Raw genomic sequence first — 26469 nt, 5'->3', positions numbered from 1 at the left:
TTTCGTAAGCCTAGAAAATTGTACACTGGCTTTGACCTTCTTGAATTGAATATCATCCAATATTACAGGATGGGCAACAGAATGAGCTGGATAACGCTCTGGATGTACTATGGAAGGCTGAGAGTTCCCTCAGTACTTACCACAATATGAGGTGCCAAATATTTTCCACCATACGTTTAGTATTCTTTTAGATTCAAATTTGTATTAGATCACTCTTTACAATGTACAATCCGACTGATACAGGCTAGCACCATGTACTAACAATTTCTGTAGTACTGCATGTCTGGGAGTTAAATTCAGCTGAGTGCTGACAGAAATGGCAACGTGGGCAACATGTTCCTCAGGAGCCGCTATCGGCTTTTTGTGTTCTGTAGGGGTGGAAATTTACCGCCCTGAGAGAGGACAGAGCGAAGAGGCAGTAGCGGTTTAGAATGCTGGAGGCCGACCCCATGCTGCTGCAGTGTAGTCAGAGCATAAGGGATGATGCTCCCTAGCGGGACGGAAAAAATTTCAGGATAGCATACCTGCAGAAAGAGTGTCTGAGGCGGAACAAAGCGAAAAGCCAGCCATTTAGTGTGAAAAAAAGCACTAGTTCACACAAAATGGTCACCAGCTGACCTCCAATGAAACTTCTCATGGAAATTGCTGTGGCACATCTCCGGCCGTAAAGAAGGGATGTGTTAGTGTGGCGGAATGCTAAGGATGTAGGAGGGGAAATGGAAACTTTCAGAGAATCTTCTGAAAAGAGTATGAGCCTTAGGTGACCGGCTAAAAGATTCATGGCCCATGTAGTGGGAGTTATTGTTCCCCTAACCAATTCTCGGATTTGTCCCTTGGCCACAAACGTAGAGGCCACATGTCCAGGAGAGAGCGGGATGTGGTTGGGAGGACCAACCGAGGGCGCAATAATATCCGGCTCAATCGAAGACATTTCCCTTTGGAGATCGATCTAGAGACTTTTCTGGCAATAGCCACAGTGGACAATCTGGTGGTTGGACTTTTGACGCAGAGAGGATGTAAAGTCTTAAAATGTGGCAAAGTTGTTATTCTGTTTGTTTCGACAACCATTTTTGGGGTGGCAAGTTGATAATAAAATATATTCTATTGCTTTGTCGTCTTTTACAAGAGCCTAAAAACTATTTTGTGGTCAGCCAGAAAGCGATGGAGAACACACTGAACATAATTTCCGTGAGTATATTCTTCTAGTATTCACTGAAAGATTTACTCAGTGGCATCAGGAACTATGATTATAAATATAAGTTTTAACTGATTCATATATTCAGTAAAAGCTCACATGCGCAAATGTAGTAATATTCCTGACAATAATAATAATAATAATAATAATAATAATAATAATAATAATGTCTTTATCACAAACAGCTCTATGAACAATTCAGAGGCGACTTCCACACTTAGTTCCAATGGTCTCTCGCCCTGACATCTTATGATCAAAGTTAATTGCTTGCTACAAAAGTAGAAAATAATCTCACCACTTTCCACGCGGTTTTGTTAACATCACAGTGGCACACGAACAGTTACTACTGTGAAATTTAAGCGATCCAGGGCGGTGTGCAGTCCTCTGGAGTTCACTTCCCATTTGTACCGAAAACATGCGTTTCGCAGCAGACTGTCTGTGACGTCATCTCAGGCAGCACTTATGTGCAGTTGATAGCTGGGTGCGAAGTGAGTGAATACTGCCTCTGTGGTCGTATTTATATACGGGCGCAGCGAACGGCCGAACGGAACATCTGCCGTCTTCCGCTCTATGGTCAGGTAGCAGCATCTAAACAGCCGGTTTCTCGGACACTTTTTTTAATTACTCGGTCATGAATTAATTTACAATCTTCGTAATTTTGTATGAGCGGAGTTAAGTTTAGTTTAATTACAGAAAAAAGTTTTAGCTCGACTGCATTTAAACTTCCCCGGCTAGAATGCTTAGAACGGAAACGACAGTAGAACATGAACCGAGAATTACATCTTTAAGAGACCTTGTATTGATTGTTATTTAAATTAAGGTCTTGAAACCTGTAATAGTTTCACAATTTTATGGATGTAATCAAGTGTGCAATCAGAACTTTCTATCATTAATATAAATGACACTAAATGTATTACAAATAAGGATGTCATTGTTACAGATTTAGTTTATGGTAAATTACTTGAAAATTACTTGAAAAATTAAAAGTAGCTTTATGAAGGTCACAGAGTTTTTGTTTTTGCACTAAACTGAAAGCTTCGTACGAATTTTCACCTTTCTGAGCCTAATATTTAGCGCTTTAAATTTTTTTAATAAAACGCCGACTTTGACCAAAATACTGCTACGATCAAGTTGAGATTCGTGACAGTTAGTTGATTGTGACATACATTTGGACATCCTCAACAATTTTTGAATTTATAGCATTACTATTTAGCGTTACTTGTTTTTTACTTAAAACAATATATTTAGTGAAACACATTCAGCTGATGATCTATAGATCTCACAGTTTTAACATTAATATACTGAAACATACGTTGACAAAGTGTGGAAAAGCTACTTAAATTTTTGATTTCATCCTTCGATTATTACGCAGTACTTGTGAGTGTTCGTATTTTTCACGCGCTCTTCTAAAGTGGAACGCTAGAAAAGGAGCTTAAAGCTGGTACGCTGAAACCTCCACGAGACACAAAATTGTAAATTACGAAGTAATCATACAGATGTAGTTATAGAAATAATTTATAAAGGCTGTGTAATTGCGTATAAAACAGTCGTTGGTTTTCCTTACACTTCTTTTTACTTGACTTGACTCGTTTCGTATTAAGCCCATCCTCCGATATCTGATGAGATATTACAGAAAAACGAAGGTAACGTCATCTTTCATATTTTACAGAAACCCAGATCTCTTAAATGTAATTTCTAAATGAACAATATTGAGGAACAGAACGCTATTTGGTATGGAAATACGCACCATTTTAGATACAAATGTGTGAGACTTCGATGTAACACGTATTATAAATATATACAATAATAAGTAGCATCAGTACTACGGTCTCTGCTCATCCGCCCAAGTGCGTGTGTGTACACCATTAGATGATTTCCCTTGGTCGCACGAGTAACGAAAAAAAACTTTTATTTTGTGATGAAAGTGAAACTCTATTTCCACGCTAAATAACAGAGCCTATTTACACAGTAACAGATTTTTTTTTTTTTTCATTTATTGAATTTCAATTCCCCCCGAAGGGGGCGGGCTGGCAGCAGCTTAGTACGCCGCTCTTCAGCCGACAGATTTTGTGACAAAGAGCAAGAGAACAAATAATAAAAAAACAGGCGATAAAATCGGAGACTTAGAGAGTAACAAGGCGAAAAGAAATCGTGGAACTTAAAACAACAACACAGGGATGATGACGCTAATAAAAATACATACGAAGTAGACAGGGAAAACAATAGACAATTAAAAAACACGGCGACAGTCTGGATTCTGTTCGCAAAGGAAATAAAATTCACACCGAGCGACAGCATGGTTTCTGTTCGCAACACGAGAAAGACAAACAACACTGAATAGTCACTGGAACATTGCACTAAAAAGTTGGCAAATGTGACACCACAGTCGAGAGCAGGTGGGGGGAAACTGGACAGAAGATGGGAAAACGAAAAAGGGGGGAAAGGAGAGTAAAAGCGAAGGAGGGAGCCGGGAAAGGAGCTGAAGGAGGATGAGGACCCATAAGAGGGGTGGGGGGCAGACGCGACAGGGAGTGGGGTAGGCAGAGGAGGGGAATACAAAAGGACTGGGGGGGAGAAGGGAGGTAGGGAGAGGTTTAGTGGGGAGAAAAACAGGACAGAAGGGGGGGGAGAGGGAGCCCAGGGAAAGGACAGAGGAAAGGAGGAGGATGGAGGATCAGAGTTGATAGGAAGGATAAATGGAGGGAGAGAGGGCATCATCCGGGAGGGGGAGGTGATGGAAGCCACCTTGGGAAAGGAGATGGAGGGTGTAGAGATGGAGGGTAGGGGGGACACAACGGTGAAGACGTGGCAGGGGGCGGGGACGGGAGAGGAGAGGAGCAACAAGGGGGTGAGGGGGTTCAAGACGGCGGGAGGTGTAGAGGATGCGGATATGTTCGAGGAATAGGAGCAGATGGGGGAAAGGAATGAGATCATAGAGGATCCGTATGGGGGACGGGAGGCGGATACGGAAGGCGAGGCGGAGTGCATGACGCTCAAGGATCTGGAGGGACTGATAGAATTTGGGGGGGGGGGGCAGATATCCAGGCAGGACTGGCATAACAGAGGATGGGACGGATGAAGGATTTGTAGGTGTGGAGGATGGTAGAGGGGTGCAACCCCCATGTCCGGCCAGAGAGGAGTTTGAGGAGTCGGAGGCGGTTGTGGGCTTTGGATTGGATGGAGCGGAGATGAAGTATCCAGGTGAGGTGACGGTCAATGGTGAGGCCAAGGTAGGTGAGGGTGGGGGTGAGGCGAACAGGACGTGGGCAGACAGTAAGGGAGAAATCCAGGAGGCGGAAGGAGCGAGTAGTACGACCTACGATGATTGCCTGGGAAGGATTGAGTTTCAGGAGCCATTGGTTACACCATGCAGCAAAAAGGTCAAGGTGATTCTGGAGAAGGCGTTGGGACCGTTGGAGGGTAGGAGCGAGGGCGAGGAATGCGGTGTCATCAGCATATTGCAAGAGGTGTACTGGAGGGGGGGGGTTGGGGCATATCTGCCATGTACAGGAGGTAGAGGAGAGGGGAGAGGACAGAGCCCTGGGGCACACCAGCAGAGGGGTAGAAGGTGTGGGAATTGGCATGATGGACAGTAACATAGGAGGGGCGGTGGGAGAGGAAGGAGGCCACCAGACGGATGTAGTTGATAGGAAGGGCGTAGGTTTGGAGTTTAAACAGGAGGCCGGGATGCCAGACACGGTCGTAGGCCTTTTCGAGGTCAAGTGAGACAAAAATGGCGGAGCGACGGGAGTTAAGCTGGAGGGAAAGGAGATGAGTGAGGCGGCGGAGTTGGTCATCAGCAGAGAAGGAGGGTCGAAAGCCACATTGGGTGTTTGGGAGGAGGTGGTTTTGGTGGAGGTGGAGATGGATGCGCCGGGAAAGGATGGATTCCAAGAGCTTGCTGAACACCGATGTGAGACAGATAGGACGATAGGAAGAGGCATCAGATGGAGGCTTATTGGGTTTGGAGAACATCAGGATACGGGAGGTTTTCCACAGGTCGGGATAGAAGCCAGTGGCAAGGATGACATTGTAGAGGGTGGCAAGGAGGGAAAGGAAGGAGGGAGGGAAGTGTTTGAGGTGGCGGTAGGTAACGCAGTCGTGGCCGGGAGCAGTGGTGCGTTTAGTGCGGAGTTTGAGGCTGATGTCCTGTGTAGTGATGGGAGTGTTAAGTGCAGAAGGTGGGGTGTGGCCCAAGTACTGGAAGCTAGGAGCAAGGGGAGGAACAGAGGTATTCGTACGGTCCATGACATCAGGGAAGAGGGAATAATCAAAGTGGGGATCATCTGGGATGGAAAAAACATCAGAGAGGTGGGAGGCAAAGTGGTTGGCCTTACTGAGGTTGTCAGGAAAGGGACGGTCATTAAGGAGGAGAGGGTACTGGGGGGTGGGGCGGTTCCCAGTAAGGCGGTGGAAGGCAGACCAATACTTGGAAGAGTTGATGGGGAGTGTGGTGTTGAGTCGTGTACATGTCTGGCGCCAGGCTCGGCGTTTCTTCGCAACAAGCAGGTTGCGGATGTGTCGCTGTAATTGCCGGTGGCGGGTAAGTGTATCCCGGTCACGAGTGTGGAGAAAAGAGCGGTAGAGGCGGCGGGACTCTCGAAGGAGAAGGACGGCCTGTGGAGGCAGGGCGGAGCGGTGAGGGTGGATGGCTTTGGTGGGGATATGGGTGGCGACGGCGTCAGACAATGTCTGGTGCAGGAAGGCAGCAGCGCGAGCGATGTCATCAGGAGACTGGAGGGTAAGGTCGTGGCCGTCAACCTGGGTGTGAATGGAATCCCGGTAGGCATCTCAGTTGGCACGGGAGTAATCATGGACAAGTTTAGGAGGGACGTCAGGGCGAGGAGCGTGGCGGGGATGGCGACCGTTAGAGATAGTGAGGAGGAAAGGAGCATGGTCACTGCCAATGAGGTCAAAGACATCCGCGGTGATGCGCCCAAGGAGGTTTGGAGAGGCAAGGACCACATCAGGAGTGGTGTTGGATTCGGGCCGGGTGTGCTGAGGCAGGGGAACCAGGTCTCCCTGGAGAGTGGTGAGAAACTGATGCCACCGTCGGAGGTCGGCAGGATCACGGCTGTGGATACTGAGGTCAGCGGCAATCACGTAGGTGGAGAAGGTGTGGTCAATGTGGGCCAGGAAATCGTACGGGATGGGGGTGCGAGGGCGGACATAAATGGTGGCACAGGTGATGGTAAGGGTGGGGAAGAAGAGGCTGAGGGTGAGATGCTCGGCAGGATTGTTAAGGAGAGGTTGGGGCCGGACAGGGAGGTACTTGAGGTGGCCTATAGCAACTCCGCCACGCGCAAGAGGGTACGGGTTATCGGTGCGGTGTAGAGTGTAAGGAGCCGTGGAGACGGAGAGACGGGGTTGAAGGAAGGTTTCATTTAGGACGAAGGCATCCACGCGGTGCTGACGTAGGGTGTGGAGGAAGAGGAGTTTGTGGGTGGGCAGGGAGCGAATGTTGTGGTACAGGATATGGTACGGTTGTTGTGCCATGGGAGTGGAGAGTTAGACAAGGGTGGTGAGGGGGGTGAAGGTGAAGTGGGCCTGGTTGTGGGAGTATGTGGCATAGGTGGTAAGATGGAAGATGGAACGGGCAGCGAGGGCGATTTGGGAAAGAGTGTGTGAGCGCTGGAAGGGGTGGATGTTTTGGAGCACAATGGTGGTGAAACGGATGATGTCCTCAGCAGTAGGGGGAGGGCGGAGCGAGTTGTTGGGGTGGATGGGGTCATCAACAGGATGGACAGGCATGGTGAGCTCAGGGGTTACTGGTGGAGGTTTCGCTTTACACTTCGAGGAGTAGGTAGGATGTGGTTCGTTGCAAGTGTTGCAGGAGGGGGGAGAGGTGAGGTTGGGGCAATGCTTGAGGAAGTGGGACGCTTTGCAGTGGGGACAAGTAGGGGGGTTCCTGCAGGCAGAGGTAACATGCTCGTTGTAGGTGAGACAGCGTTGGCAGCGGTAGGATTGGACGGGGGAACGGGAGGGGTCCACCTTACGGCGCTGATTGTAGATGAGGGCTCCCTCGGTGAGGAGGCGGTCAATGGAGGAGGAGGATTCGGTGAATATCCACAAGAGAAAAGTCGGTCTGGCATCATTGAAGATGCGACGGGCCGAGCGGATTTCAATGTCGGGCCGGGAGTTGAGTTCCGCCAACACCTCAGCCTCCGTGATCACGGGGCTAAGCTTCGTGATCACAGCGGTGAAGGTCGGCGGACGCCGGGGAGGTTGAGGCTGATGGGGAGAGGACGGGGTGTGGTAGGGGGTGAGGGTTGCACGTTGGCCAAATTGGATACGGGGGATGCGGGAGAGGAGATCGGTGTGGAGGGAAGCACTGGGGGATTTGATGAGGACCGAGTCCTTGCGAGGAATCAGTTGGGAGCATTGGGGTAGTATTTCCGGATGGCGAGGGTGAGGGAGCGGGCATCAAGGAATTGAGGGTCTGGATTGGAGAGGACAAAGGTATGGGTGGCAGTCGGGGCGGGGGCGGGGGTCGGAGCCGCGTCCATGGGGGTGGGTGGGTCACGGGGGCTGGGGATTTTTTTGGAGGAGACTGCAGGGGAAGGGTCAGCATTCGGGCGCTTTGAAGGTTTCGCGGGCACGACCGGGTGGAGAGGGGGCAGGGGTACGGGTTGCAGGGGGAGATGGCGAGGGGCAGGACCACCCTGAGCAGCGGATGACGCAGACGGAGGGGGCGTGGGTGTCACTGAGACTGTGGAACGTCGAGCAGAGATCCGTGCTGGCTTGGAGCCTGTCGGAGGCGGTGCGGGGAGCGGCGGAAAGTCAGTAGCTGTCGATGGGGCGACAGTGATAGGGGAGGAGGAGTTGGGGGTGGTTACAGCCGAAAGTGGTGCAGGGGTGGGGTGGACAGGGAGAGAAGGAAGGACGGGAAGTGGGGTGGAGGAGGAGCTCCATGTGATGGTGGTTGGAGCAGCGGAGGGAGAGGTGAAAATGATAGTGGTGGTGGTGGTGGGTTGGGACATGGCGGCGGCGCGCGAGAAGGGCGGCGGCGGCGACCAGACGGCGACGGCGACGGCGCCGACCGGCAGGCGGCGGCGGCGGCGGCGGCGGCGGCGGCGGCGAGCACCGGCAGGCGACGGCGGCGGCGAGCCCCGGCAGGCGACGGCGGCGGCGGCGGCGGCGGCGGCGGCGAGGACCGGAAGGCGGCCAAACGGCGGCGCAGACGGCGACGGCGGCGATCAGCAGGCGGCGGCGGCGGCGGCGGCGGCGGCGGCGGCGGCGAGCACCGGCAGGCGGCGACAAGGCGGCGGCGGCGAGCCCCGGCAGGCGGCGACGGCGGCGGCGGCGGCGGCGAGGACCGGAAGGCGGCGACCAAGCGGCGGCGGCGGCGGCGGCGAGCATCGGCAGGCAGTATGGACGGCAAGCAGACGACACAGGCAAGCAGACGACACGGCAGGGAAACGGCGGGGATCTTCCACGTCGAAGGTGCACCCTGAGAGTAGCCCAGGCAGTGAAACTCTTCGATGAAGAAGAGAGGGAATCCAACCCTCGAATGAGTGTAACAGATTTCATTTTGTCATATCTTGACAATATTACATATATGTAGAAACAAAAACATAGAGATTTTCCTACACTGATTTTATGACACCGCATCACTTGAAGTTTTGTAAGTAAGACTGGAATTTTACCCAATTGGACAAGCTCATTTGTAAATGTTTCATTTCATTTCGGCAATTGTTTCTTAAGAATTTAAATGTGATTCTTATATTGGTCACGAATCTGTGTGACGCTCTAGAAACTGCATCGACACGGTTACGCCACCTAGCGTTATCGAACCTTCTCCCAGCACACACGGTAGCGCTGACCGTATCTTTTATGGTACTCGTATTTCAACAGTTAAGGTCGAAACTGTGCAACTAATGATGCTACCTGTTATTGTGCATATTAGTATTATGTGTTATATCGAAGTCCTATAAATTTTCATCTGAAATGGCACTTATTTCTGTATCAAGAAGCGTACTGTTCACGAACATTGTTCATTTAGAACTATCTTTTATAAGAAATTTGCGTTTCCGTGAAATGTGTAGCGTAACATCTTATATCGTTTCTTATAACAGGTCATTAGATGGTGAGTGAAATGTGAAACGTGACGTGACAATTAACAAACATAGTCAAAGAAAAGTATCGACTCTTCTTAAGCAACCACAAAGCCTTTTTCAATAATTATTTATATCTTCTCTCCTTTTTAGAATGCAGACTTCTGTTCTCTGTGTTAGATATGTTACACTTGCTTCAGCTCTGACGTACTTCTTTCTTCTTTTTTTTTTCTTCCAGCTTCCGACAGGAGCCAGTGCCAAACTGATTCCAGTCATGTTGTGGATTCATGGAGGTGCGTTTATGTTGGGCTCTGGATACACGGATTTTTACGGACCTGAACACCTGCTTGAGCACGATGTTTTGCTGGTGACACTCAATTACCGTGTGGGTGCACTAGGTGAGGTATTTTTGGTCAACTATGTAGGCGCTGGGTGGTTTAGTTCGACTTGTTTTATTCATGGACACTGTAGTCATATCACGATGTTACCACTTATTTGTATTGCAGGTTTCTTATCAACTGGAGATGAGGTGATCCCAGGGAATGCTGGTCTCAAAGATCAAGTGATGGCCCTAGAATGGGTCAAGAGTAACATCGCCAACTTTGGTGGAGACCCACAGAACGTCACAATATTTGGCGAGAGCGCTGGCCTGCCATTTGTTACAAATCTCTCCTGCAGCTAAGGGTTCGTCGCCATAGCTTTCTGCTTTCCTAACTTAAATGGTCATTTCTTGATTTTGGAACCTTGGAAATTTTCTTAATACGTACTTCGTCGTGATATGACGTGGTGCGACGTCTCAGGTGCTTAGAGACTTTCGTGGTGGCGCATTGGTGAGACACAGGACTGCTTCTCCCTTCGATGGTGGTTCAAATCCCCATACGGCCAACGAGGTTAGTCTTTACTGCGATTTCCCTTAATGGCTTAGGGAAATACACTCAATGGTTCCTATAACATGGTATTCCGATGTCCTTCCCCTTCCTTTCTTATTCCGATCTCGTGTTTCGTCTCCAACGACTAGACTAGATTAGATTAGATTTACTTTCATTCCAATTGATCCGAAGTCTGGACGTCCTCCAGGATGTAGAACATGTCAGAAAACAACAATACATTACAAATATTGACAACTAAAACAAATAAGCTAATGTACCTTCCACAAGTCCCAAGTGGAATGAACGTCATTTATTAACTTTTTTTAATTAACACTATTTCAAAGGGCCGTTTTACAACAGTCATTTACTAAGATCGCATTATTGCACTGAATTTAAATTAAAAAAAAGTCTTTTTTATTTATAAGATAATAAACATGTAATAGAACTAATAAAATGCTTTTTTACAATGAACACATTGCGGCACTGAAATTATGCAGAAGTTTATCATCGACGGACTGTTAAACCCTACACGTCCTTTTTTCTGGCATATAGGCGTCAAACTTAACAAGCTCCCAAAGATTTACTGCCTGTGATATAAACTGTACGACATATTACACCACTGATTAGTTAAAAAGTCTATATCGATAGAAATGGCGCAATCCTTGTGCAAGCTAAACATCTAAAGCAGTCTTATAAAAATTGTAATCTCTCTTGAGCCCTGAGAGAAGGTTAAAAAACTCACCATTTCTACAACTAGTGATATAACCGCAGCAGAAGTCTGACTCCCTTAAGAGAGAAAAAAAATGGTTCAAATGGCTCTGAGCACTATGGGACTTAACATCTTAGGTCATCAGTCCCCTACAACTTAGAACTATTTTTTTTATTTATTTATTATTGTTCCGTGGGACCACATTAAGGAGAAGTCTCCATGGTCATGGAACGAGTCAATACATGAAATTATAACACGATTGTAGAAACAGATAGAATGAAATATAAGAAACATATTCAGGCGACAAGTCGTAAGTTTAAATAAAGAAAATCACCAATGTAACACTTGAATTTGATTAATTTTTTAACTCTTCTAGGAGCTCCTCGACAGAATAGAAGGAGTGAGCCATGAGGAAACTTTTCATATTAGACTTAAAAGTGTTTGGGCTACTGCTAAGATTTTTGAGTTCTTGTGGTAGCTTATTGAAAATGGATGCAGCAGAATACTGCACTCCTTTCTGCACGAAAGTCAAGGAAGTGCATACCACATGCAGATTTGATTTCTGCCTAGTATTAACTGAGTGAAAGCTGCTAACTCTACTACTACTTAAACCTAACTACTACTTGAACCTAACTAACCTAAGGACATCACACACATCCATGCCCAAGGCAGGATTTGAACCTGCGACCGTAGCAGTCGCGCGGTTCCAGACTAAAGCGCCTAGAACCGTTCAGCCACCTCGGCCGGCCTTAACAGAAATTTGGGCTGACCAGCGGATATGAAAACGAGCATCACTGAATGTCAAGGTGCGAAATCGAAGTGTTACCTAACTTCCAGAGAACTCTCCAGCAAGACAAAACACGGAAATCAGAACACGAAAATTAGAACACGTCAAATTTCCACGGAAAGAAAGTTTATTCGTTCTGACGAGTTGAGTCTCTTCAGCCAAAAGTAGCTGCACTTAATACAGGTACTGCCGACCGATCACGTGTGCACCTTCGTAGCTTCAACACCCAACGCTGTGGCGCAGAGCTTAGCATAAGGACGCCTATTTTGGAGGACAATGCTTCAGATCACTATCCGATTATCCAGATTTAGGTTTTCCATCATTATTTCTCTAAGTCGTTTAAGGAAAAGGTGGGAGGATTCCTTTGAAAGCGCGCAGCAGGTTTCCTTCCACAACTTTCCCTAATATGAGCTCGTGTTCCGTCTCTAATGACGTCTTTGTCGATGGGACGCTAAACTCTCATACTTCGTCATTCGTTTCTAAGCCACAACACTCACTCGCAAAAGTTAAAAATTAAAAACAGTACAAAGCTACATGGAAAGTCTCCGTACCGAAAGAAAATAGTCTTTCATACTTAGAACGTATCACTAACGTCCGACTACAACATATGAAAGTTCCAGTTTTGACCTACATCTAAGAAGGCCCACGGCGACCCTCCTACGTTTAGGAATATAGTCTGATCGACACTCAGTACTCAAGAACTCCAAGTACCTCGCAAGCTGTTTTCCATCCCACAACTAATGCGTTATGAAGGCTGAAACAGTTAACCTTCAAAATAAAATAAAATAGCATCTTACGATACACGGCTCTTGGTAAATTTCATTGACACTGGCAGTCACTTAGCTAGCCGATGTCCTCTTTCCATGATGCACCAACAGAGACTGTTCATAAACCGCTGGATGTGGCTCACCAACAGAGACTGTTCATAAACCGCTGGATGTGGCTATGCCCTGACCGGAGAGACAGTGGTGTATGACTCCGTCAGTCAACATGCAGCCCGCTCTATAAGACACTACGAATAAGGGGTACGTGGAAGAGTGTAGTTTTAAGCAGTTTTTGGGCTTAAAAGGCACTCTTTGTCTCTAGAAGCAACGTCTCTCTGAGTAAGCGCGTGAATGACTTAAGTGGGCCCGCAAATGTGGCCACACCTTCTTCGGTGCATGATAACGTGCGGTAGCGGGTGCAACTGGAAAATTCGTCGTGTCATTAGCCTCATTCCATTTCCGTTTATTAGACTTCTATCTTGCTGTGAGCTGTTTAGGGGCTGACATTTTATGGAGGTCTGTCCTCACCATGAAATTCCTACATACTCGTCGGGAAGCAGTGCCATGCCCGAACCTCGCTGAAAGATAATCGCCGCAAATGAACTGGATGATAGTTTGGTTAAACATCAGTCTTTCGATTTTGCCGATGTGCGTAGCGTCCTCATAGTATAAGTAGTAAATAACTTGAGTCCAACGAACGCTGGGCTTAGAGACACGGTATTATGTAGTCGTTGTACGTCTACAGATACGATACGACATCGCTTTACTTGTGGTGGTTATATGGCAAATTGGTCTTGTATTATGACACCACTGGCCTTCCTTACTCGACATTCTGCGACGTCGTATTGCGCCCAGATTCTTCCTTCTTTCGACGGTCGAAAACCACATTGTTATGTGGTTGCCGGGACACTTCGTTCAATATGTTGTAGAACGCAAGAGGAATGTCACATGAACTTCATGAAGTACATGATAACGGCGTATTGGACATAACTATGGTTGCCTCGATAGCGAACCATGTTGAATCTTGTTTTCCGTCGACAATTTTGTGGTGGTTAATTTAATTTTTCTGATGATAGCTGTTTCTCTTTGTTATGTGTGTTTCCATCCAATTTGCTTCGGCTTTTTCTCTCCTAGTTTCCCTATTTGTTTTGTTTTGCATTTTGACTCAGCATCGCTCCAGTTCTATTGTAAAAGTATACATATGTAGTGCTAATATACAATCCTTGTAAGAAAATTGATATTCTTCTTAGTTTCCTATTTAGAATTCCATATAAAAACTGAAAAATATATAAAGAAATACAAAGTAAAAATATTAAAAAATTACTAAAATATAAAAAACTCGATATAATAACATATGTTGATACATATCATGAGAGCTTGGTGGTGGTTTTTCGGCTATGTTGTCAGTTTTTTCCTTTCTCCTTTCATTTATTATTCTGTTATCATCATTCATTTTTTCTCCCATTGGCAGCTTATATTACACGATGATTTGACTGTGGTCTACTGAAGTGTCATGGTAGTACCAAGACATTCTGATAAATCAACTCATTCTCCGTCCCCGGTTCGAAACTCGTCAATGCTTAAATTTTGATTAATAACCAGCATTGGCGGCTGAAGACTTCCGCGTAAGCGGTCACCCTCGTTCAGGGCACTCTCTTGTCCTCGGGATGGGAAACTGCCCCAAAAGGTAGAAGAATCAAAAATGATCAACGTTATGAGGCTTTAGAAGGCAAGGGAACCACTGCATCAAAGATACATAAACTGTATCCACAGAACGTGTGGACTGTAACTGAAAAAGTCTGATGAGGACCTCTCCACAGGCAAAAGATTCTTGAATAGTCCCGCATTCGGATCTCCGTGAGGGGACTGCCAATGGGGAGAGACCATAATAAAAATACTGGGTAACCAACGAAAGGATAACGTTCTACGGGCTGAGGTGTGGACTGTCAGAATCTTGAACGTGGTAGGGAAGCTAGAAAATCTGAAAAGGGTCATGTAAAGGCTCAGTCGAGATATAGTAGGGGCCAGTGAAGTAACATGGAAGAAAGACAAGGATTGCTATTCAGATGAGCATAGGGTAACAACAACAGAAGAAAATGATATAACTTGTGTAGAATTCGTTATGAATAGGAAGTTAGGGCGGAGAGTGTGTTACTGTGAACGCTTCAACGATATAGCTGTTCTGGCCAGAATAGACAGCAAACCAACGATAATTCGGGTATAAATGCCGACATAGCAAGCTGAAGATGAAGAGATAGGGAAAGTATATGAATATACTGAAAGGTTAATACAGTACGTAAACGGAGATGAAAAACTAATAGTCATGGGCGACTGGAATGTGGTTGTTGGGGATGGAGCAGAAGAAAAGTTTATGGAAGAATATGGGCCTGAGACAAGTAATGGCAGAGGAAAGGCAATGAGTTCTGAAATTAATTTCTTATTTTAATAGCGAATACTCTGCTCAACAACCACAAGAGGAGGAGGTATACTTCGAAAAGGCTGGATGATACCAGAAGATTTCAATTACATTATATCACGCTCAGACAGAGATTCCGAAACCAGATACTGGATTGTAAGACGTACCCAGTAAGAGACATAGATTCAGATCGCAATTCCGTAGTGACGAAGAGTAAACAGAAGTTTAAGAGATTAGTCAGAAAGACTCAATACACAAAGAAGTGGGATACAGAAATACCGAAGAATAACGAGATACACTTGTAGTTCTCCAGGTCTAATATATACAGCAATAAGAAATAGCTCAGTAGGCAGTACAGTTGAAAAGGAATGGACATGTCTGGAAAGGGCAGCCATAGAGGATGGGCAGAAAAGCAAAGGTACAATGAAGGTAACTGCGAAGACACCGTGGATAACAGAAGACATACTTCAGTCGACCGATGAAGCCGGCCGTGGTGGCGGTGCGGTTCTAGGCGCTACAGTCTGGAATCGCGCGATCGCTACGGTCGCAGGTTCGAATCCTGCCTCGGGCGTGTGTGTGTGTGATGTCCTTAGGTTAGTTAGGTTTAAGTAGTTCTAAGTTCTAGGGGACGGGTGACCTTAGAAGTTATGTCCCATAGTGCTCAGAGCAATTTGAACCATTTTTTACCTATGAAAGAACGAATTTCAGAAACGTTTGACGAAATTTAGGAATACAGAAACACAAGTCGCTGAGAAATAAAATAAATATCAAGTTCAGAGAAGCTAAGACGAAATGGCTGCATGAAAAATGTGGAGAAATCGAAAAAGAAAGTATTGTCGTTAGGACAATAGGAAAGCCGAAACACCCTTTGGTGAAATTAAAAGCAAGTGAATGAACATTAAGAGAGTGCAACGGGAATTCCATTGCCAAATGCATAGTGGAGAGCGGATAGGTGGAAAGAGTACACTGAAGGCCTCTATGACGGGGATTATTTGCCTGATGTGATAGAAGAAGAAACAGCAGTCGATTTAGAAGATATGAGGGCTGCAATATTAGATTCAAAATTTGAGGGTTTTGACGAGCTTATGATCAAATAAGGCAGAAGGCATAGATAATATTCCGACAGAATTTCTAAAATCATTGGTGGAAGTGGCAACAAGAAGACTGTTCACGCTGGTGTGTGGAATATATGAGTCTGGCGACATACCATCTCACTTTCGAAAAAATGTCATCTACACTATTCGAAAGTCTCCAAGAGCTTGTAAGTGCGAGAATTATGGCAAAACAGCTTAACAGCTCATGGATTCAAGTTACTGACAAGAATAATATACGCATGACTGGATGTGTTAGATGACGATCAGTTTGGATTTAGGAAAGGTGAAGGTACCAGACAGGCAATTCTGACGCAGGATCACGGTTCTTTCATTTTATTATTAATTGTTTGTGTTGCTTTTCTTGTTTTCTTGAAATATTTGTATTTGCGGTTGATAATGGAAGCAAGACTAAAGAAAAATCAAGACACGTTCAAAGGATTTGTCGACCTTTGAAAAGCGTTCGTCAATGTAAAATGTTGCAAGATGTTCGAAATTCTGAGAACAATAGGGGTAATCTATACAGAGGGGCGGATAACATACAATATATACAAGAGCCAAGGGGGAATAATAAGTGTGGCCGACCAAGAATGAAGTGCTCTGTTAAAAGAGGACGTAAGACAGTGATGTACCCTTTTACCTCTACTGTTCAATCAGTACATCGAAGAAGCAATCATGGAAATTAAAGAAAGGTTAAGGAGTGGGATTAAAATTCATGGTGAAAGGATATCTATAATACGAATCGCTGATGACGTTGCTATCCTGAGTGAAAGTGAAGAACAAATACCGGATCTTCTGAGTGGAATGAACAGCCTAACGACTACACAATGTGGATTGAGAATAACTCGAAGAAAGACGAAGTAATGGGAACTAGCAGAAATTGGAGCAGCGAGAAACTTAATATCTGGATAGATGGTCACGAAGTAGATGTAGTTAAGGAATTCTGCTAACTAGGCTGCAAAATAACCTGTGACGAATGGAGCAAGGAGGACATCAAAAGCAGACTACCACTGGAAAAAAGGGCATTCTTGGCCAAGATAAGTCTACTAGTATCAACCATAGAACTTAATTTGAAGGAGAAACTTCTGAGAATGTACGTTTGGAGCTCAGTATGAGATGGACTGTGGCAAAACCGATAGAGATTCGAAGCATTTGAGATTTGGGGCTACAGACGAATGTTGAAGATCGAGTGGACTGATACGGTTAGGAATTATGAGGTTCTGCGCAGATTCGGAGAGGAAACTAGCATATGGAAACCACTGACAAGAAGGGACAGGATGATAGGCCATCTATTAAGACATCAGGGAATGATTTTCATGATAGCAGAGGGAGATGAAGAGAGCAAAAACTGTCGAGGAGCACGGAGATTGGAATTCATCCAGCAGATATTGAAGGACATTGGTTGCAAGTGCTACTCTGAGATGAAGAGGTTGGCATAGGAGAGGAATTCGTGATAGGCAGCGTCAAACCAGTTAGAAGAAGCATATATATATATGTATATATATATATATATATATATATATATATATATAAAGAAATATCGTGAAAAGCTTGTATGGATGTTGCAGAATATACCATGCTGAGAAATAATTCTTAAGAATAAAATTAATTACATTGTGTGCCCTTACCGATTCAGAAGAAGGCACAGTGTAACTGGTAATGAATGTTTGACACGTTGTAACTCACGGACCCACGGATGTCTGTACATTACCGCATTTTAAGCCGGTGCAGTTGCTTAAATTTGCACGCGCGACGACCTCATTAGCTAATTTCATTGCTAAGTTACACTGAAACGCCCCAACGTATCGAATCTATTTCTTAGCACAACATCCCCTAAAACCTCTTTACAAGCTTTTCAGATTCTTTATGACTACCCTATATATTACTATGGTCGGTCTCGAAATGCAGAAGGTAAGGATATAGCGTTCGTTGACGACGAAGACAAAAAAAGCGGAACACGAGGACAGGGAACGAATGTAGTCGTACACATTTGAAAGTAATGCATAGGATCATAAAGATAATTCTAGATTGCTGGACGGGGGCTTAACTTCCGTCCTGTCGACTTACTACGGCGCTACAACTCTTGGTGCTAATTTCCAAGCATTTACCTACGAAGGAATCGTTGACACCAGCATGTATTTCACTCTCTAGTGCAACTTCGAAACATTTAGAGAAATTCTTCGAAGCTGTCATCACACTGCTGTTAGTTCATAAAGTTCCTTCGAACTATGCTCCGCTTAAAATCTTTTATATCTTCGAATAAAAATAGCAACTGCTGGCATTTAAACACACTGAAAGTTGTTAGCCTGCTACTTGATTTTTTGCTGGCTGTGGGATGTTTGGGGATTGAAACAGTGATCCAAGAAGTGTAGAACAAATTTCGTGTGTTTCCGTCAATGATCACAAAACGTTTAGTCGTGAGACTATTGGTTTCGGTGAGAAATGACCCTCTTAAAATATCGGTGATGATTTTCTGCTTCAGTTTCAAATCGTAAGTTTAGACATTGCTATGGTCGAAACCGATATTCTCGGGATCAGATATTTTGTGATCATTGACAGAAATAGTAGCATTTTATTCTACACTCCCTGGATCACTTTTATAATGCACGACCATGTCGTAGCTTGTAAAAGTAGTGCCATGTCTGGTCTGCGACAGTATCAAAAACGCTCTGCAAACTTAAACAGCGCATCAGCACCGAGACGTAAAGATGGTCATTGCTGGCCGAAATCAACACTCTCAAGACCATGGGTTTTGTGATCATTGACGGAAATGAAAATGATTTATCCTACTTGTTTTTTAATCAGTAAGTCTCATACGCTCTGGTACACTGTCGACGAACAGAACACAAGAGCTGATAGTACTCCCAAGAGTTTATGTCGCACTTACTCATGCAGCACTGAAAGATGATGGAACGCCAATGTTGTGAAATCTTACAGAGTTAGTACTGTGTCGTAAATCACAGTATAAGACAGAAATCCTACCCCACAATGTGAACAATATTTATCCGTGGGGAACCCAACGTTAATCGAAACAAGACCTCTTTCTATAGCACTACTTTTTCAATATGTCGGTTACGTATGGTAATATAGATTTGATACGAAGTAAGTAAGTTTTTAACTGTTGCGCATAAGATAAGATTCTGACGCCAATTGGTGCGTTTCGCGTGTGTTACGAGAATGACAGGACACCAAAAGCACAATTCCAAGACCTTGGGTAGTCGCACATCCTATCGACAGTGAAGAAAGCAAACACCTGTTATGACTCTCAATTCCTACGAGAGGGAGCTGTCTAAGTGCCCTAATGCAATTGTTTGCCATTTTCCATTGCATTCATTAAATATCGAGGAACTTTTAAATAAAACGTTTACCTTTAGAGTTTCATGTTATTTCCCAGCAGCTATAATTTGAAAACATCTCACTTACAGCCGATTCATAATCTAGGAGTAAGTACTTATTTTCATCTCCGGTGACATATGGATCGTTCAAGAAGTTTTATGAGCTGTCTGACGGTTATCTACGCTTCCTGTACCACTGCGGTGTACCGTCATTAGTAATGGTGGTACAGCTAGACTGGGTCATCCGTACTCGGTAAACACGCTATATTCACTCTGACTGTGACTTATTTCCTACAGCTAAGAGCCGTAATAAAGTGAATTCAAAACACTATTCTCCCAATAATTTCGTGTCTTGTATGAAACAAAGAATAATATAATAATTCCAATCGCAAAGAAAGCAGGTGTCGACAGATGTAACAATTACAGAACTATCAGTTAAACAAGTCACAGCTGCAAAATACTAACGCGAATTCCTTACATGCGAATGGAAAAACTGGCAGAAGCCGACCTCGGGGAAGATCAGTTCGGATTCCGTAGAAATGTTGGAACACAAGAGGCAATGCTGACCTATCTTAGAAGAAAGATTAAGGAAAGGCAAACCTACATTTCTAGCATTTGTAGACTTAGAGAAAGTTTTGACAATGTTGAGTGGAATACTCTCTTTCAAATTCTAAAGGTTGCAGGGGTAAAATACAAGGAGCGAAAGGCTATTTACAATTTGTACAGAAACAGGATGACAGTTATAAGATTCGAGGGGCATGAAAGGAAAGCAGTGGTTGGGAAGGGAGTGAGACAGGTTTGTAGCCTCTCCCTGGTGTTATTCAATCTGTATATTGAGCAAGCAGTAAAGGAAACAAAAGAAAAATTTGGAGTAGGTATTAAAATCCATGGAGAAGAAATTAAAACTTTGAGGTTCGCCGATGACATTGTAATTCTGTCAGAGACACCAAAGGACTTGGAACAGCAGTTGAACGGAATGGACTGTGTCTTGAAAGGAGGATATAAGATGAACATCAACAAAAGCAAATCGAGGATAATGGAACGTAGTCGAATTAAGTAGGGTTTTGCTGAGGGAATTAGATTAGGAAATGAGACAGTTAAAGTAGTAAAGGAGATTTGCTATTTGGGGAGCAAAATAACTGATGATGGTCGAAGTGGAGAGCACATAAAATGTAGACTGGCAATGGCAAGGGAAGCGTTTCTGAAGAAGAAATTTGTTAAAATCGAGTATAGATTTAAGTCTCAGGAAGTCGTTCCTGAAAGTATTTCTATGGAGTGTAGCCATGTATGGAAGTGAAACATGGACGATAAATAGTTTGGACAAGAAGAGAATAGAAGCTTTCGGATTGTGGTGCTACAGAAGAATGTTGACGATTAGATGGGTAGATCATATAACTGATGAGGAGGTATTGAATAGGTTTGTGATGATGAGAAGTTTGTGGTACAACTTGACTAGAAGAAGGGATCGGTTGGTAGGACACGTTCTGAGGCATCAAGGGATCACAAATTTAGCATTGGAGGGCAGCGTGGAGGGTAAAAATCGTTGAGGGAGACCAAGAGATGAATGCACTAAGCAAATTCAGAATGATGTAGGTTGCAGTAGGTACTGGGAGATGAAGGAGCTTGCACAGGATAGAGTAGCATGGAGAGCTGCATCAAACCAGTCTCAGCAGTGAAGACCATAACAACAACAATGAAACAAAGACGACGGCAGATGTACGCGTCGAGCCATTTTTAATGTGGGCATACTCTAAAAAGCACACGTTTGAACATGTGCCGCAACTCGTACGTCCAGGTCAATTTTGTCACTGTTAGAACTCCAGGTCTAGAGTCTGAGATCATCAGGTACTCAACTCGTAAACTTGTCCACGTCTAAGAAATCTCCCATGACTACAGTAGTACTCTCTATCAAGACTCTCCATGGCAGGAAACCCGTACATTAAATCTGCTGGATTGTTGTCTTTCGTGCTCAAAGTGACTAACAGAACATATCTTGGAGAGTAAATGTTCTTTCTGTAACAGGCAGTGACCGACACGACTTGTCAGATTAAAACCATGTGCCTGACTGGGACTCGAATCAGAAACACTTGTCTTTCACTGGCAAATGCCCTACCAGCATATGTGTGTCCGCTAGTATATTTCATGCTGTTATTTTCAAGCGATAGTAAATGAACAGCATCATGAGTCTCTTTCAATCAACTGTTCCTAATACTACTTTCAAGGGAATTTTAGTCGGACATACGTTAACCCTTAACTCAATAGGTTAATTTTCCGTATCGTGTTCTATGAGGTGGGAGTCTATGAGACCCTTATGCTTAATGTAAGAATGACGGCATAAATGATCTCAAATTTTTAATTTAAGTTATGTAATACCTATATTTGCAATAATTTAAGCGTCGTTTAATTATTCCTTTTTGACATTATTGCACTAAATAATGTCTGCAGTATTTTGCTTTTTACCACACCAATCAACGCTTTTTTTGCGTTTTTTTAATTTTTTATTTTTTTAATAGAACTGTTAGAGAACCGAATTTCACAATCTGAAACATTTCAGTAGCTCTGTATAAAGTAAATATCCACATACAACTAAATTCCAGGGTTTAAATTAGCAGATAAAAACTGCACTTGGTAAGTACAAAAAGAAAGTCTGCAAAATTGACATTCAATTCTGGGATCTAAATTTTTCTTTATCATCACTCAGAGCACTTTTGGTTTTGACCAACACCTTAAGTACTTTATTGGAGAGATACCGACATCCGCATCACAATATTCCTGAAGATCTGCCTCTGTACCATCGTGCTGTTCGGTAGCAGAAATGTGACCACTGCCTATTGTGAAATCGCCTTTTTGTTCTGTTTCTTGATCTATATCAGTGACATCTTCATATATCTACCGATTAACACTTAATCAAGCTTACGATCGTTATAACTGACACTTTCCTACTAACACGTTTTGTACTAAACTGAAGAAAACAGGTACGTAATTCACGAGGCGCGGTCCAGGAGATCACAACACGTGTCAGAAACGCATGTCAACAACAAACAAAGAAGCAGGTAACGCAACTGATAGCAAAACATTATGCGGTTGGCGATATAAGTATGGTTGTGGGAGCATGGAAGCATTCCCCTAGAACTGGTCTAGGAAAGCGTTCGATAATTTCGACGCGGTCTGAGAGACCACACTTCATGAGTTATGCGTTAATGAAAAGTTGTTCAGTAACGTGATGTTTTGTTTCATATGTTCTCTTTTTGCAGGTTTGTTCCACAAGGTTATCTGTCAAAGTGGCGTGGCGTCTTTGGAGCTGGTGTCGGCTCCTGTTAAGGACAGGACGTTTCGCCTGGCACAGTCCCTCGGCTTCACGGGAGACAGTTCAGAGGAACTACTGACCTTCATGAGAGACCAACCAGCGCAGACGCTCGTCGAGAGTGTACTAAACTGCCTGACCAAAGAGGTGGGGTAAACGTGTGCAACATTCGCGAGGTACTATTACGAATGAAACGTTACAAGTTTTTAATTCCACTCTACTGTGGACTGTCTTTGTCGACTAGGAAAAGCAGAGAATGCAGACGCTGGTACCTTTTGCGCCAACCATAGAACCGGACAGCGTGAAGGACGCAATCATCACACGGAATCCTATGGAAATCTTGAAGAGTGGCAAGTTCAACAAAGTGCCCACTATCTTGGGTGTCTGTTCTCGCGAAGGAATATTGTTCATCCGAGGTAGGTATACACGGCGCCTCCGACATAGACTCTAATTTATGATCTGAAAACTGACATGTTCCGGAAGGACAAACTGAACCTTACGTTTGTATATAAATCAGTCGTTGGTAATCGACTCTTCTTACTGATACTGTTGACAGTGGTCGTTTTCTGTCATGTCTAATATTCGTTACATGACTTACAAAAGCCCGTAAAATGTACTTCCTCTAAATGATTGTGAATTATTTTTCTTTCTAGTCGTAGTACCCTAAAGCAGCCTACGTCCCTCTGTTATTTGGGAAAGGGAAGGAACCCGTAATCCCACCTATTCAGAACGTTGTGCAAGAATAAAATGCCTGTTACATTGCACATATAGCAGTTTTCTAAAAGTATCTTCCGTACCATACGGATCCAACAAGGTGCCTTAGACATCGATCTAGTACAACAAATCTGTCGCCGCTCGACTAACTATTGTTATTACACGAAAGGTGGGAAGATACTTGTTGTTGATAAGTGAAAAAAGAAGATGACTGAAAACTCTGTCAACAGACGATTGCAGAGCTTTATCTGAGGGAGGAATTACTATTTTCCTTACACAAATTTACGTAATTTGTCTAAAGTCATTGCATCAACGAAGGTTGGCAAGTGAATGGAAAGATGTGCAGATCCTTTCAATCATTAACAAGGATCGCTGGATAGGTGATGTTTGCCGTCAATATATTGCACATGGCTGGTCATTGTATTTAACAGAACGAGGAATAATAAATAAAGATATCTTATTTATTTTGCATATACAGTATGGCAGGAAGAACTTGATTAAATCTGTGCGTGGTCTCATGATATAAGGGACGCAAAACTTAGTACACATAGGTAGTTTGGATGACACCCTTACGTCGTTCCATGCTTTTTCAACCCGATGCCATAGTCGATCAATCGTAGTGATTGTCCATTGTGGTAAATCGATCTCTCAGCAATACACAGCCAGATGTTTTCACGTGGAGAAATCTCAAGAAAGTGTTGGTAAGGCAAGAGTCAGACACCTTTATATCGAGCTAGATTAGGACATTAGGGTTAACATGCCATCCTGCGTTTTCGTGTTGAAATGTGACATCACGGATCACTTGGCGTTAGTGGACAACCACTGGCTTTAATGCATCATAAATGTAGCAGCTGCTGTCGAAAATAACGGCTTTGATAACCAGAGGTTACCGGCTTGTGTATCCAGAGCACACCATTCATTCATACTCCTGCCGGTCTCGCATGAAGATGACGGATTCCATCTGGAACGTGCGTTATTCTCGGAGCCTCAGGTGACGTCTTCCGCAGAACTGTACACAGAACTGCAACTCACCTGTACAATCTTTCCTCATACGCAGAATATAGTCTGTTGTCATGCTTACTTCATAAGAAACACCGAAACAATGGAACTGCAAGCTCTAGAATTCTTCGTGTGATTCCATTTAAAAATCAGTTGCATTTTCGTAGGATAGTTCAACTAAATCTGACTCTTAAAGTCACGTCCCTAATACTGATTTCACGCGATTATTTCTAACAGCTGATCTCCATAGATTCTCTTCTCTGGTGTTCAGTACAACACAATGCTGTGCTGCAAACATCTTATACATTCTCAGAAAGTTCTTCCTCCAATTAAGATGTATGCTTGATAATAAAAACTTCTATTGGGTTTCGTTTACTCACAATCTATAATCTGTAGTAACTAAACTGGTCAGTCCATTCAAAAGATCATTTAATTGTTCTTCGCCTTCCTGAGGATAGCAATGTTAACAGCGGACCTTATCGCTGATATTCGTTCACCCTGAGATTTGATCTCACTCTTGAACCTTTCTTTTATTTCTGTCATTGCTTATTCTGTAAAGAGATTGAATGTTAGGAACGAAAGACCGCACTTCCGTCTTACAGCCTCTTTAAGCCGTGCATTTCATTCTTGGTCTTCCAATCTAATTGATCCCCCTTGGTTCTTGTACATATTCTATATTTCTCGTCTTTCATTATAGATTACACCTATTTTTCTCAGAATTTCGAATATCTTGCATGGTTTTTACATTGTTTCTCTAGATCGACAAATTCTATGAGCGAGTCTTGAGTTTTCTTAAGCCTTGGTTCCATTATTAAGAGCATCGTCAGAAAAGCCTCTCTGGTGGCTTTACCGTCCCGAAATCCCGACTCATTGTCATTTAACAGCTCTCAGAATTTCTCTTTCATTCTGTATAATATTCGTGTCATGAACTTGGTTGCATAAGAGAGTAAGCTGATATTAGATATCCCTGGCACTGTTGTGTTCTTCCTACATTCAGAATTGTATGGACGAAATTTTTCCGGAAGTTCATGGTATGTTAGAGGACCATAAATTATCTACATCAATTTGAAAAGTCGTTTGGTTGCCACTTATCCCTCTTGATATTACAAATTCAGAAGGAAATATATCTATTCTTTCTACATTAAACGATCGCAAGTCAGTTAAAGCTCTGTTATACTCGAATTATGAGTCGCCCTACTTACGTCTTCCATCTCGACTCACATTCCTTCTTCTCCGAGCGAGGTGGCGCAGTGGTTAGCACGCTGGACTCGCATTCGGGAGGACGACAGTTCAATCCCGTCTCCGGCCATCCTGATTTAGGTTTTCCGTGATTTCCCTAAATCACTTCAGGCAAATGCCGGGATGGTTCCTTTGAAAGGGCACGGCCGATATCCTTCCCCATTCTTCCCTAACCCGAGCTTACGCTCCGTCTCTAATGGCCTCGTTGTCGACGGGACGTTAAACACTAATCTCCTCCTCCTCCTTCTTCAGTTGGGTAACCAAACAAGTGCTCACTCTTGCAGAGGCCTCAATGTACTTTTTAAAGCCATCCGCTCTCACTTCTGTGTTTAACAGTGGAATTCCCTTTGCACTCATAATGTTCCCGACGCAACTTTATTTTCACTGAGGATTATTTTGACTTTTCCACATTCAACGAGTAGGTCAGTTCTTCCGATGATCACTTCTGTTTCGATTTCATCACATTTTTCCGCAGCTATTTCACCTTGGCTTCCCTGCACATCCCATTTATTTAAATCTTAAGTTGCTTTTGCTATATTCCTCTCTTTCCCTAAATATTTTTTTACTTTCTTTTTTTGTTGACTGGTTGAAGTAGTTCTTCGCAATTACTTTGCTTGTACCTGTAAGGTGGCAATCATGGAACTATATAAAATAAAATTGTCATAAATTCTGAACGGTTTTGCGTTAGGACATTCAAACTGCACGGATGGCCACGGGACATAATGGAAATCAATATACGCACGTGCACGCGCCTTGTTGTTGTCATTTGGATGGATATCTCAATAAGAAAAATTGGCACATTTGGAAGATTGAGAACACTCATTTCACGATTGAGAAGTCTGTTCACCCTCAGCTGGTGGCTGTGAGGCGTGCAATGTCTATTCATGGAATAATCGGTGCGATATTCCTTGATGGCACGGTGACTATAGAACGGTACGTGAACGTTTTGGAACATGATTTCATACCCATTATCGAAAGTGACTCTGATTTCGA

General features: G+C 44.0%; 1 pseudogene; it reads left to right on the top strand.

The window, feature by feature from the left end:
• LOC124775524 overlaps positions 1-26469 on the top strand; it is an 83340-nt pseudogene that overhangs the window by 37697 nt on the left and 19174 nt on the right.

The sequence above is a fragment of the Schistocerca piceifrons genome, chromosome 2, assembly GCF_021461385.2.
Source record: "Schistocerca piceifrons isolate TAMUIC-IGC-003096 chromosome 2, iqSchPice1.1, whole genome shotgun sequence".
NCBI lineage: Eukaryota > Metazoa > Arthropoda > Insecta > Orthoptera > Acrididae > Schistocerca > Schistocerca piceifrons.
The sequence above is the reverse complement of the archived record's forward strand: the minus strand, read 5'-3'. Positions and strand labels throughout refer to the sequence as shown.